This window comes from Triticum urartu, chromosome 1 (genome assembly GCF_003073215.2).
Source record: "Triticum urartu cultivar G1812 chromosome 1, Tu2.1, whole genome shotgun sequence".
In the NCBI taxonomy this organism is placed as follows: domain Eukaryota; kingdom Viridiplantae; phylum Streptophyta; class Magnoliopsida; order Poales; family Poaceae; genus Triticum; species Triticum urartu.
In genome coordinates, this window is record NC_053022.1 from 37,763,394 (window position 1) to 37,775,410 (window position 12,017).

General features: G+C 46.8%; 1 pseudogene; it reads left to right on the plus strand.

Annotated features, from left to right (window-relative positions):
* LOC125532665 overlaps positions 1-12,017 on the plus strand; it is an 86,798-nt pseudogene that overhangs the window by 73,389 nt on the left and 1,392 nt on the right.

Genomic DNA, 12,017 nt, shown 5'->3' on the forward strand with positions numbered 1-12,017 from the left:
ACATCCCTAGTGAGCCTCTAGTTGACTAGCTCGTTGATCAAAAGATAGTCATGGTTTCCTGACTATGGACATTGGATGTTGATAATGGGATCACATCATTAGGAGAATGATGTGATGGACAAGACCCAATCCTAAGTATAGCTCAAAGATCGTGTAGTTCGTTTGCTATAGCTTTTCCGAATGTCAAGTATCATTTCCTTAGACCATGAGATTGTGCAACTCCCGGATACGGTAGGAGTGCTTTGGGTGTGCCAAATGTCAGAACGTAACTGGGTGACTATAAAGGTACACTACAGGTATCTCCGAAAGTGTCTGTTGGGTTGGCACGAATCGAGACTAGGATTTGTCACTCCGTATGACGGAGAGGTATCTCTGGGCCCACTCGGTAATGCATCATCATAATGAGCTAAATGTGACCAAGTGGTTGATCACGGGATCATGCATTACGGTACGAGTAAAGTGACTTGCCAGTAACGAGATTGAACAAGGTATTGGGATACTGACGATCGAGTCTCGGGCAAGTAACGTACCGATTGACAAAGGGAATTGTATACGGGATTGATTGAATCCTCGACATCGTGGTTCATATGATGAGATCATCGAGGAGCATGTGGGAGCCAACATGGGTATCCAGATCCTGCTGTTGGTTATTGACCGGAGAGTCGTCTCGGTCATGTCTACGTGTCTCCCGAACCCGTAGGGTCTACACACTTAAGGTTTGGTGATGCTAGGGTTGTTGAGATATTAGTATACGGTAACCCGAAAGTTGTTCGTAGTCCCGGATGAGATCCCGGACATCACGAGGAGTTCCGGAATGGTCCGGAGGTGAAGATTTATATATATGAAGTTAAGTTTCGGCCATCGGGAAAGTTTGGGGGGTAATCGGTATTGTACCGGGACCACCGGAAGGGTCCCGGGGGTCCACCGGGTGGGGCCACCTATCTCGGAGGGCCCCATGGGCTGAAGTGGGAGGGGAACCAGCCCCTAGTGGGCTGGTGCGCCCCCCCCCCATGGGCCTCCCCTGCGCCTAGGGTTGGAAACCCTAGGGGTGGGGGCGCCCCACTTGGCTTGGGGGGCACTCCGCCCCCCTTGGCCGCTGCCCCCCCTTGGATATTGCATCTCCTAGGGCCACCGCCCCCCCCCCCTAGGGGTCCTATATATAGTGGGGGGAGGGAGGGCGGCCGCACCCTAGCCCCTGGCGCCTCCCTCTCCCTCCCGTGACACTCCTCCCTCTCCCTGAGCTTGGCGAAACCCTGCCGAGATCACCGTTGCTTCCACCACCACACCGTCGTGCTGCTGGATCTTCATCAACTTCTCCTTCCCCCTTGCTGGATCAAGTTGGAGGAGACGTCTTCCCAACCGTACGTGTGTTGAACGCGGAGGTGTCGTCCATTCGGCACTAGGTCATTGGTGATCTGGATCACGACGAGTACGACTCCATCAACCCCGTTCTCTTGAACGCTTCCGCGCGCGATCTACAAGGGTATGTAGATGCACTCCCCTCTCCCTCGTTGCTAGATGACAACATAGATTGATCTTGGTGATGCGTAGAAAATTTTAAAATTCTGCTACGTTCCCCAACAGTGGCATCATGAGCTAGGTCTATGCGTAGTTTCTATGCACGAGTAGAACACAAAGCAGTTGTGGGCGTGGATATTGTCAATTTGCTTGCCGTTACTAGTCTTATGTAACACCCTCGATGCGACTATATCTCCCACGTGTCGGGGCACGACTTAGAGGCATAATCGCATTGAAGGCATATGTCGCAAGTAAGGCAATCTTCACAACATCCCATGTAATATAGTTAATAACAGGGGAGATAACATAGTTGGCTTACACTCGCCATGTCAATCAAGTACATAAATAACATTACATCATCCAAACACTCATGGCCCGACTACGGCGCAAAAATAAAAGATAACCCAACATGCGACACGGTCCCAATCAACCCCAACTGGGAACCACTACTGATCATCAGGAAAGGAAACATAGTAACATTGAGAGTCCTCGTCGAACTCCCACTTGAGCTCGAGCGCGTCACCTGGAGCGGAATCATCAGGCCCTGCATCTGGTGTAATAGTAATCTGTGAGCCACAGGGACTCAGCAATCTCGCACCCTCGCGATCAAGACTATTTAAGCTTATAGGTAAGGCAAGGTAAAAATATATGTGGAGCTGCAACAAGCGACTAGCATATATGGTGTCTATCCTGTTCGCAAAAGAGAGCGAGAAGAGAAGGCGAAGCGCGAGCGAGAAGCTAGAGAACAACCTGCGCAAACATTACTCCAACACCGTGTCCGCTTCCCGGACTCCGCCGAGAAGAGGCCATCACGGCAACACACTCAGTTGATTCATTTTAGTTAAGTTAAGGTTCAAGTTATCTACAACCGGACATTAACAAATTCCCATCTGCCCATAACCGCGGGCACGGCTTTCGAAAGTTCAAATCCCTGCAGGGGAGTCCCAACTTAGCCCATAACAAGCTCTCACGGTCAACGAAGGAATAGACCTCCTCCCAAGACGTTCCGATCAGACTTGGTATCTCGGTTCTTCAAGACACTTCGACAGGTTAAAACAAGACCAGCAACACCGCCCGAATGTGCCGACAAATCCCGATAGGAGCTACACATATCTCGTTCTCAGGGCACACTCAAATGAGACTAGCTACGAGTAAAACCAACCCTCAAGTTTCCCCGAGGTGGCCCCGCAGGCAGCTTAGTTCGGACCAACACTCAGAGGAGCACTGGCCCGGGGGGTTTAAATAAGATGACCCTCGGGCTCCGGAAACCCAAGGGAAAAAGAGGCTAGGTGGCAAATGGTAAAACCAAGGTTGGGCATTGTTGGAAAAGCTTTAATCAAGGCGAACTATCGAGGGGTTCCCATTATAACCCAACCGCGTAAGGAACGCAAAATCCGGGAACATAACACCGATATGACGGAAACTAGGGCGGCAAGAGTGGAACAAAACACTAGGCGAGAGGCCGAGCCTTCCACCCTTTACCAAGTATATAGATGCATTAAGATAACAACATAATATAATGATACCCAGCAAGTAAATAAATGTTCCAACAAGGAACGGCCTCCAATCTTCACCTGCAACTAGCAACGCTATAAGAGGGGCTGAGCAAAGCGGTAACATAGCCAATCAACGGTTTGCTAGGACATGGTAGGTTAGAGGTTTGACATGGCAATTTGGGAGGCTTGAAAGCAAGTGGTAGGCATCGTAGCATTGGCATAGCAAAAGAGCGAGCAATCTAGCATAGCAAAGATAGTAGTGATTTCGAGGGTATGATCATCTTGCCTGCACAGTTGTCAGAGTTGACTGGATCCTCGACAGCAAACTCAACGGGCTCCTCGTTAGTGAACTCGTCTCCCGGATCTACCCAAACAAGACAAACAAGCAACAAGGACACAATCAACCACGTGCAAGACTCAAACAATATGATGCAAAGATGGTATGCTATGCGGGATGCGATGCGGGATGCATATGCAAGATTTGACAAGGGATGCATGAACCTGGCCTCAACTTGGGAATCCAAGTGTGCCAATGGAAAGATGAGATGAAATCGCTTGAAAACTATATAAAGAACGCCGGAATCGGAGTTACGGTTTGGAAATGGCAAGCGATTCAAATATGACACCGGTCTGCGATTTACAGCAAGTAGCCATCTAAATGCAATGAAATGAACATGTTACGGCACCCAAACATGACAACAAAATACATGGCAGGGATGCATTCAAGATTCTTAACAAAAGTCTAGCACTGAGCTACGGCCAATTCATCCATTAACAGGTTCAAACAAGCATGGCAAAAATGCATATGACAAACAGATTTCAGACTTAGTGAAATTAACGCTTGTCTGAAATTTCAGATCAGGTAGCACTCTTCGGAGCAACAAAACTACATGCTACAGGACTTTAACATGGCAAGGTAAAGCATGGCATGGAGATACTCAAAGAGCTTAACAAAAGTCCCTTAGTGACCTTGAGCCAAAAGGGATCAGAAAATACAATTGCAAGCATGTGAACATGGCAAAAACATAATCAGTTCTCAGACTTAGTGAAAACTGGCACATGCTGAAAACAGATATCAAGTAGGCATGTTTACGAGCTCGATGCACTCACCACAGAGAAAGTCATGAAAAGCTAAGCATACACCCATCAAGAATACACAAAATTCAAGCTATACATGGCAAGATCAATAACATAGCATGCACGGATCAACTACAACATCATCGGCAAAATTGCAAACAAGTTGACAATCTGCCCAGATTCACAAAGTAGCAAAAGTAGAGCTCGATTGACTCAAGCTAGGTTGCTCCATAATTGCAAAAAAAGACATGGATGGATAGAGCACTACAATATTAACAAAACATCCTTACTGATCATCCTCAAAAGAGGCACGGATCTCTAGGAAACAATATGAACATAAGGCCATATGAGATAAACAGCTCAAGGACTTGGTGGGAATGCTAAGTCCCTGAAATCAGCACTAACAAGTGCCTCACTTTGCAAGCTTGTGCTAGTCACCACACACATCACAAAATTACATGGATTGCACCTCTGGAAATATGGCAAAACCCTTAGCAAAACACATGTAGAACTCATGGGCATATCATGCACACAATAATCATGGCAAAAATGACAAATATCTAAATGGAGCAGCAGATCTACAAATATCTCAAGTAGCCCTCTTCTAACAGCATTTCGGGCATCAAGATGAACTCAAATGAAAATGATGCAATGGAATGAAATGATGTACTCTCTGAGATGAACATTTTGATATGCCATATGCATGAATCGGAGCTATGGATGCAAAGTTACGGCACGATGAACATGGGCACTTGAAACTGGAAAAAATCGGGGACTTAGTAGAATTCGACCTCCGGATCTAGGGTTTGACCGCGGCATGGATTTCAAAGATGGCCGGAATCTTCGCCGGAATCAATATAGACGATCGGATCCGGCGACGTGGGACTTGCCGGTGACCGGACTTGGCGAGGACGGCGATGGCCGCGACACCGCCGGGCGGTGAGGCGCGGTGGCCTCGGGGCGGCGCGAAAGCCGAGGCGAGGCGGGGCGGAGTGGCGGCTGGAGATGACGGCGGCGCGCGGCGAGGCTACGACCGGCGATGGCGGTGGCGAGGCGGCGCAGCGAGGCGCGGGCGGCGGGGAGCGAAGGAGGCGGGCAGCGGCTTCGGGGCCTCGGGGGCCGGAGCTGGGCCTGGCGGGCCCGCGCGGGTGGCGGCGCGGCGATGTGGGCACGCTGCCACATGGTGGTGCGGGATTGGCCCGGGTGGGGCGGCGGACGTGTCCGGCCGGGGACGGACATGTCTGGCCGGCGCGAGGTGGATTTTTCTAGGGTTTCGGGGAGGGGATCCGAGATTTTCGGGGAGGAGGCTATATTTATAGGTAGAGGGAGCTAGGAGAGTCCAAATGAGGTGCGGTTTTCGGCCACGCGATCGTGATCGAACGCTCTAGATGATGGAGAAGGCTTAGGTGGGTTTTGGGCCAATTTGGAGGGGTGTTGGGCTGCAACACACGCGAGGCCTTATCGGTCCCTCGGTTAACCGTTGGAGCATCAAACGAAGTCCAAATGGTACGAAACTTGACAGGCGGTCTACCGGTAGTAAACCAAGGCCGCTTGGCAAGTCTCGGTCCAATCCGGAAATGTTTAATCCCCACACACGAAAGAAAGGTAGAAATGACCACCGCAGGAGAACGAAGCGCCGGAAAGCAAAACGGACAACGGGGAAAATGCTCGAATGCATGAGATGAACACGTATGCAAATGCAATGCACATGATGACATGATATGAGATGCATAACAACGACCACAACACACGGAGGCAAAAACCCGAACCCGAGAAAATAAAATAACTTAACGCCGGAAACGGCAAGAGTTGGAGTACAAATTGGGAAAGTTACATCCGGGGTGTTACATCTTATCTTGATTCGGCGGCATCGTGGGATGAAGCGGCCCAGACCGACCTTACACGTACGCTTACGTGAGACTGGTTCCACCGATTGACATGCACTAGTTGCATAAGGTGGCTAGCGGGTGTCTATCTCTCCCACTTTAGTCGGATCGGATTCGATGAAAAGGGTCCCTATGAAGGGTAAATAGAAATTGGCATATCACGTTGTGGTTTTGGCGTAGGTAAGAAACGTTCTTGCTAGAAACCTATAGCAGCCACGTAAAAACTTGCAACAACAATTAGAGGACGTCTAACTTGTTTTTGCAGCATGTGACGTGTGATGTGATATGGCCAAAAGGATGTGATGAATGATATATGTGATGTATGAGATTGATCATGTTCTTGTAATAGGAATCACGACTTGCATGTCGATGAGTATGACAACCGGCAGGAGCCATACGAGTTGTCTTAATTTATTTATGACCTGCGTGTCAACATAAACGTCATGTAATTACTTTACTTTATTGCTAAAGCGTTAGCCATAGTAGTAGAAGTAATAGATGACGAGACAACTTCAAGAAGACACGATGATGGAGATCATGATGATGGAGATCATGGTGTCATGTCGGTGACAACGATGATCATGAAGCCCCGAAGATGGAGATCAAAAGGAGCAAATGATATTGGCCATATCATGTCACTATTTGATTGCATGTGATGTTTATCATGTTTTGCATCTTATTTGCTTAGAACGACGGTAGCTTAAATAAGATGATCCCTCATAATAATTTCAAGAAAGTGTTCCCCCTAACTGTGCACCGTTGCGAAGGTTCGTTGTTTCGAAGCACCACGTGATGATCGGGTGTGATAGATTCTAACGTTCGAATACAACGGGTGTAAGCCAGATTTACACACACAATACACTTAGGTTGACTTGACGAGCCTAGCATGTACAGACATGGCCTCGGAACACGGAAGACCGAAAGGTCGAGCATGAGTCGTATAGAAGATACGATCAACATGAAGATGTTCACCGATGTTGACTAGTCCGTCTCACATGATGATCAAACACGGCCTAGTTGACTCGGATCATGTTTCACTTAGATGACTAGAGGGATGTCTATCTGAGTGGGAGTTCATTGAATAATTTGATTAGATGAACTTAATTATCATGAACTTAGACTAAAATCTTTACACTATGTCTTGTAGATCAAATGGCCCACGCTAATGTTGCCCTCAACTTCAATGCGTTCCTAGAGAAAACCAAGCTGAAAGATGATGGCAGCAACTATACGGACTGGGTCCGGAACCTGAGGATCATCCTCATAGCTGCCAAGAAAGATTATGTCCTAGAAGCACCGCTAGGTGACGCACCCATCACAGAGAACCAAGACGTTATGAACGCTTGGCAGTCACGTGCTGATGATTACTCCCTCGTTCAGTGCGGCATGCTTTACAGCTTAGAACCGGGGCTCCAAAAGTGTTTTGAGCGACACGGAGCATATGAGATGTTCGAAGAGCTAAAAATGGTTTTCCAAGCTCATGCCCGGGTCGAGAGATATGAAGTCTCCGACAAGTTCTTCAGTTGTAAGATGGAGGAAAATAGTTCTGTCAGTGAGCACATACTCAAAATGTCTGGGTTGCATAACCGCTTGACTCAGCTGGGAGTTAATCTCCTGGATGACGCGGTCATTGACAGAATCCTTCAGTCGCTTGCACCAAGCTACAAGAGCTTTATGATGAACTTCAATATGCAGGGGATGGAAAAGACCATTCCTGAGGTATATTCAATGCTGAAATCAGCGGAGGTGGAAATCAAAAAGGAACATCAAGTGTTGATGGTGAATAAAACCACTAAGTTCAAGAAAGGCAAGGGTAAAAAGAACTTCAAGAAGGACGGCAAGGGAGTTGCCGCGCCCGGTAAGCAAGCTGCTGGGAAGAAGTCAAAGAATGGACCCAATCCTGAGACTGAGTGTTTTTATTGCAAGGGAAGTGGTCACTGGAAGCGGAACTGCCCCAAATACTTAGCGGACAAGAAGGCCGGCAACACTAAAGGTATATGTGATATACATGTAATTAATGTGTACCTTACCAGTACTCGTAGTAGCTCCTGGGTATTTGATACCGGTGCGGTTGCTCACATTTGTAACTCAAAGCAGGAGCTGCGGAATAAGCGAAGACTGGCGAAGGACGAGGTGACGATGCGCGTCGGGAATGGTTCCAAGGTCGATGTGATCGCCGTCGGCACACTACCTCTACATTTACCTACAGGATTAGTTTTAAACCTCAATAATTGTTATTTAGTGCTAGCTTTGAGCATGAACATTGTATCAGGATCTCGTTTAATTCGAGATAGCTACTCATTTAAATCCGAGAATAATGGTTGTTCTATTTATATGAGAGATATGTTTTATGGTCATGCTCCGCTGGTGAATGGTTTATTATTAATGAATCTTGAGCGTAATGTTACACATATTCATAGTGTGAATACCAAAATATGTAAGGTTGATAATGATAGTCCCACATACTTGTGGCATTGCCGCCTTGGTCACATAGGTGTCAAACGCATGAAGAAGCTCCATGCAGATGGACTTTTGGAGTCTCTTGATTATGAATCATTTGACACGTGCGAACCATGCCTCATGGGTAAAATGACCAAGACTCCATTCTTAGGAACAATGGAGCGAGCAACCAACTTATTGGAAATCATACATACTGATGTGTGCGGTCCAATGAGTGTTGAGGCTCGCGGTGGCTATCGTTACGTTCTCACCCTCACTGATGACTTGAGTAGATATGGGTATGTCTACTTAATGAAACACAAGTCTGAGACCTTTGAAAAGTTCAAGGAATTTTAGAGTGAGGTTGAGAATCAACGTGACAAGAAAATCAAGTTCTTGCGATCAGATCGTGGGGGAGAATACTTGAGTCACGAATTTGGCACACACTTAAGGAAATATGGAATAGTTTCACAACTCACGCCGCCTGGAACACCTCAGCGTAATGGTGTGTTCGAACGTCGTAATCGCACTCTATTGGATATGGTGCGATCTATGATGTCTCTTACCGATTTACCGCTGTCATTTTGGGGCTATGCTTTAGAGACTGCCGCATTCACTTTAAATAGGGCTCCGTCGAAATCCGTTGAGACGACACCGTATGAATTATGGTTTGGGAAGAAACCTAAGCTGTCGTTTCTAAAAGTTTGGGGATGCGATGCTTATGTCAAGAAACTTCAACCTGAAAAGCTCGAACCCAAGTCGGAAAAATGCGTCTTCATAGGATACCCTAAAGAAACTATTGGGTATACCTTCTACCTCAGATCCGAAGGCAAGATCTTTGTTGACAAGAATGGATATTTTCTAGAGAAAGAGTTTCTCTCGAAAGAAATAAGTGGGAGGAAAGTAGAACTCGATGAAGTATTACCTCTTGAACCGGTAAGTGGCGCAGCTCAAGAAAATGTTCCTGAGGTGCCTGCACCGACTAGAGAGGAAGTTAATGATGATGATCATGAAACTTCAGATCAAGTTGCTACTGAACTTCGTAGGTCCACAAGGACACGTTCCGCACCAGAGTGGTACGGCAACCCTGTCTTGGAAGTCATGTTGTTAGACAACGGTGAACCTTCGAACTATGAAGAAGCGATGGCGGGCCCAGATTCTGACAAATGGCTGGAAGCCATGAAATCCGAGATAGGATCCATGTATGAAAACGAAGTATGGACTTTGACTGACTTGCCCGATGATCAGCGAGCCATAGAAAATAAATGGATCTTTAAGAAGAAGACAGGCGCGGATGGTAATGTAACCATCTATAAAGCTCGGCTTGTCGCTAAGGGTTATCGACAAGTTCAAGGGGTTGACTACAATGAGACTTTCTCACCCGTAGTGAAGCTGAAGTCCGTCCAAATCATGTTAGCAATTGCCGCGTTCTATGATTATGAGATATGGCAAATGGACGTCAAAACAGTATTCCTTAATGGTTTCCTTAAGGAAGAATTGTATATGATACAGCCGGAAGGTTTTGTCGATCCTAAGAATGCTGACAAGGTGTGCAAGCTCCAACGCTCGATTTATGGGCTGGTGCAAGCATCTCGGAGTTGGAACATTCGTTTTGATGAGATGATCAAAGCATTTGGGTTTACGCAGACTTATGGAGAAGCCTGCATTTACAAGAAAGTGAGTGGGAGCTCTGTAGCATTTCTCATATTGTATGTGGATGACATACTGTTGATGTGAAATGATATAGAATTCTTGGAAAGCATAAAGGCCTACTTGAACAAGTGTTTTTCAATGAAGGATCTTGGAGAAGCTGCTTATATATTAGGCATCAAGATCTATAGAGATAGATCGAGACGCCTCATTGGTCTTTCACAGAGTACGTACCTTGACAAGATATTGAAGTTCAAAATGGATCAGTCAAAGAAGGGGTTCTTGCCTGTATTGCAAGGTACGATATTGAGCACAGCTCAATGCCCGACCACGGCAGAAGATAGAGAAAAGATGAGTGTCGTCCCCTATGCCTCGGCCATAGGGTCTATCATGTATGCTATGCTATGTACCAGACCTGATGTAAACCTTGTCGTAAGTTTGGTAGGAAGGTACCAAAGTAATCCCGGCATGGAACACTGGACAGCGGTCAAGAATATCCTAAAGTACCTGAAGAGGACTAAGGATATGTTTCTCGTTTATGGAAGTGACGAAGAGCTCGTCGTAAAGGGTTACGTCGATGCTAGCTTCGACACAGATCTGGATGACTCTAAGTCACAAACCGGATACATTTATATTTTGAATGGTGGGGCAGTAAGCTGGTGCAGTTGCAAGCAAAGCGTTGTGGCGGGATCTACATGTGAAGCGGAGTACATGGCAGCCTCGGAGGCAGCACAAGAGGCAATCTGGGTGAAGGAGTTCATTACCGACCTAGGAGTCATACCCAATGCGTCGGGCCCGATGACTCTCTTCTGTGACAACACTGGAGCTATTGCCCTTGCCAAGGAGCCCAGGTTTCACAGGAAGACCAGGCATATCAAGCGTCGCTTCAACTCCATTCGTGAAAGTGTTCAAAACGGAGACATAGATATTTGTAAAGTACATACAGACCTGAATGTGGCAGATCTGTTGACTAAACCTCTCCCTAGAGCAAAACATGATCAACACCAGAACTGCATGGGTGTTCGATTCATCACAATGTAACTAGACTATTGACTCTAGTGCAAGTGGGAGACTGCTGGAAATATGCCCTAGAGGCAATAATAAAATGGTTATTATTATATTTCTTTTTTCATGATAATTGTCTATTATTCATGCTATAATTGTGTTATCCAGAAATCGTAATACATGTGTGAATACATAGACCACAACACGTTCCTAGTGAGCCTCTAGTTGACTAGCTCGTTGATCAAAAGATAGTCATGGTTTCCTGACTATGGACATTGGATGTCATTGATAACGGGATCACATCATTAGGAGAATGATGTGATGGACAAGGCCCAATCCTAAGAATAGCTCAAAGATCGTGTAGTTCGTTTGCTATAGCTTTTCCGAATGTCAAGTATCATTTCCTTAGACCATGAGATTGTGCAACTCCCGGATACCGTAGGAGTGCTTTGGGTGTGCCAAACGTCACAACGTAACTGGGTGACTATAAAGGTACACTACAGGTATCTCCGAAAGTGTCTGTTGGGTTGGCACGAATCGAGACTAGGATTTGTCACTCCGTATGACGAAGAGGTATCTCTGGGCCCACTCGGTAATGCATCATCATAATGAGCTCAATGTGACCAAGTGGTTGATCACGGGATCATGCATTACGGTACGAGTAAAGTGACTTGCCGGTAACGAGATTGAACGAGGTATTGGGATACCGACGATCGAGTCTCGGGCAAGTAACGTACCGATTGACAAAGGGAATTGTATACGGGATTGATTGAATCCTCGGCATCGTGGTTCATCCGATGAGATCATCGAGGAGCATGTGGGAGCCAACATGGGTATCCAGATCCCGCTGTTGGTTATTGACTGGAGAGTCATCTCGGTCATGTCTGCGTGTCTCCCGAACCCATAGGGTCTACACACTTAAGGTTCGGTGACGCTAGGGTTGTTG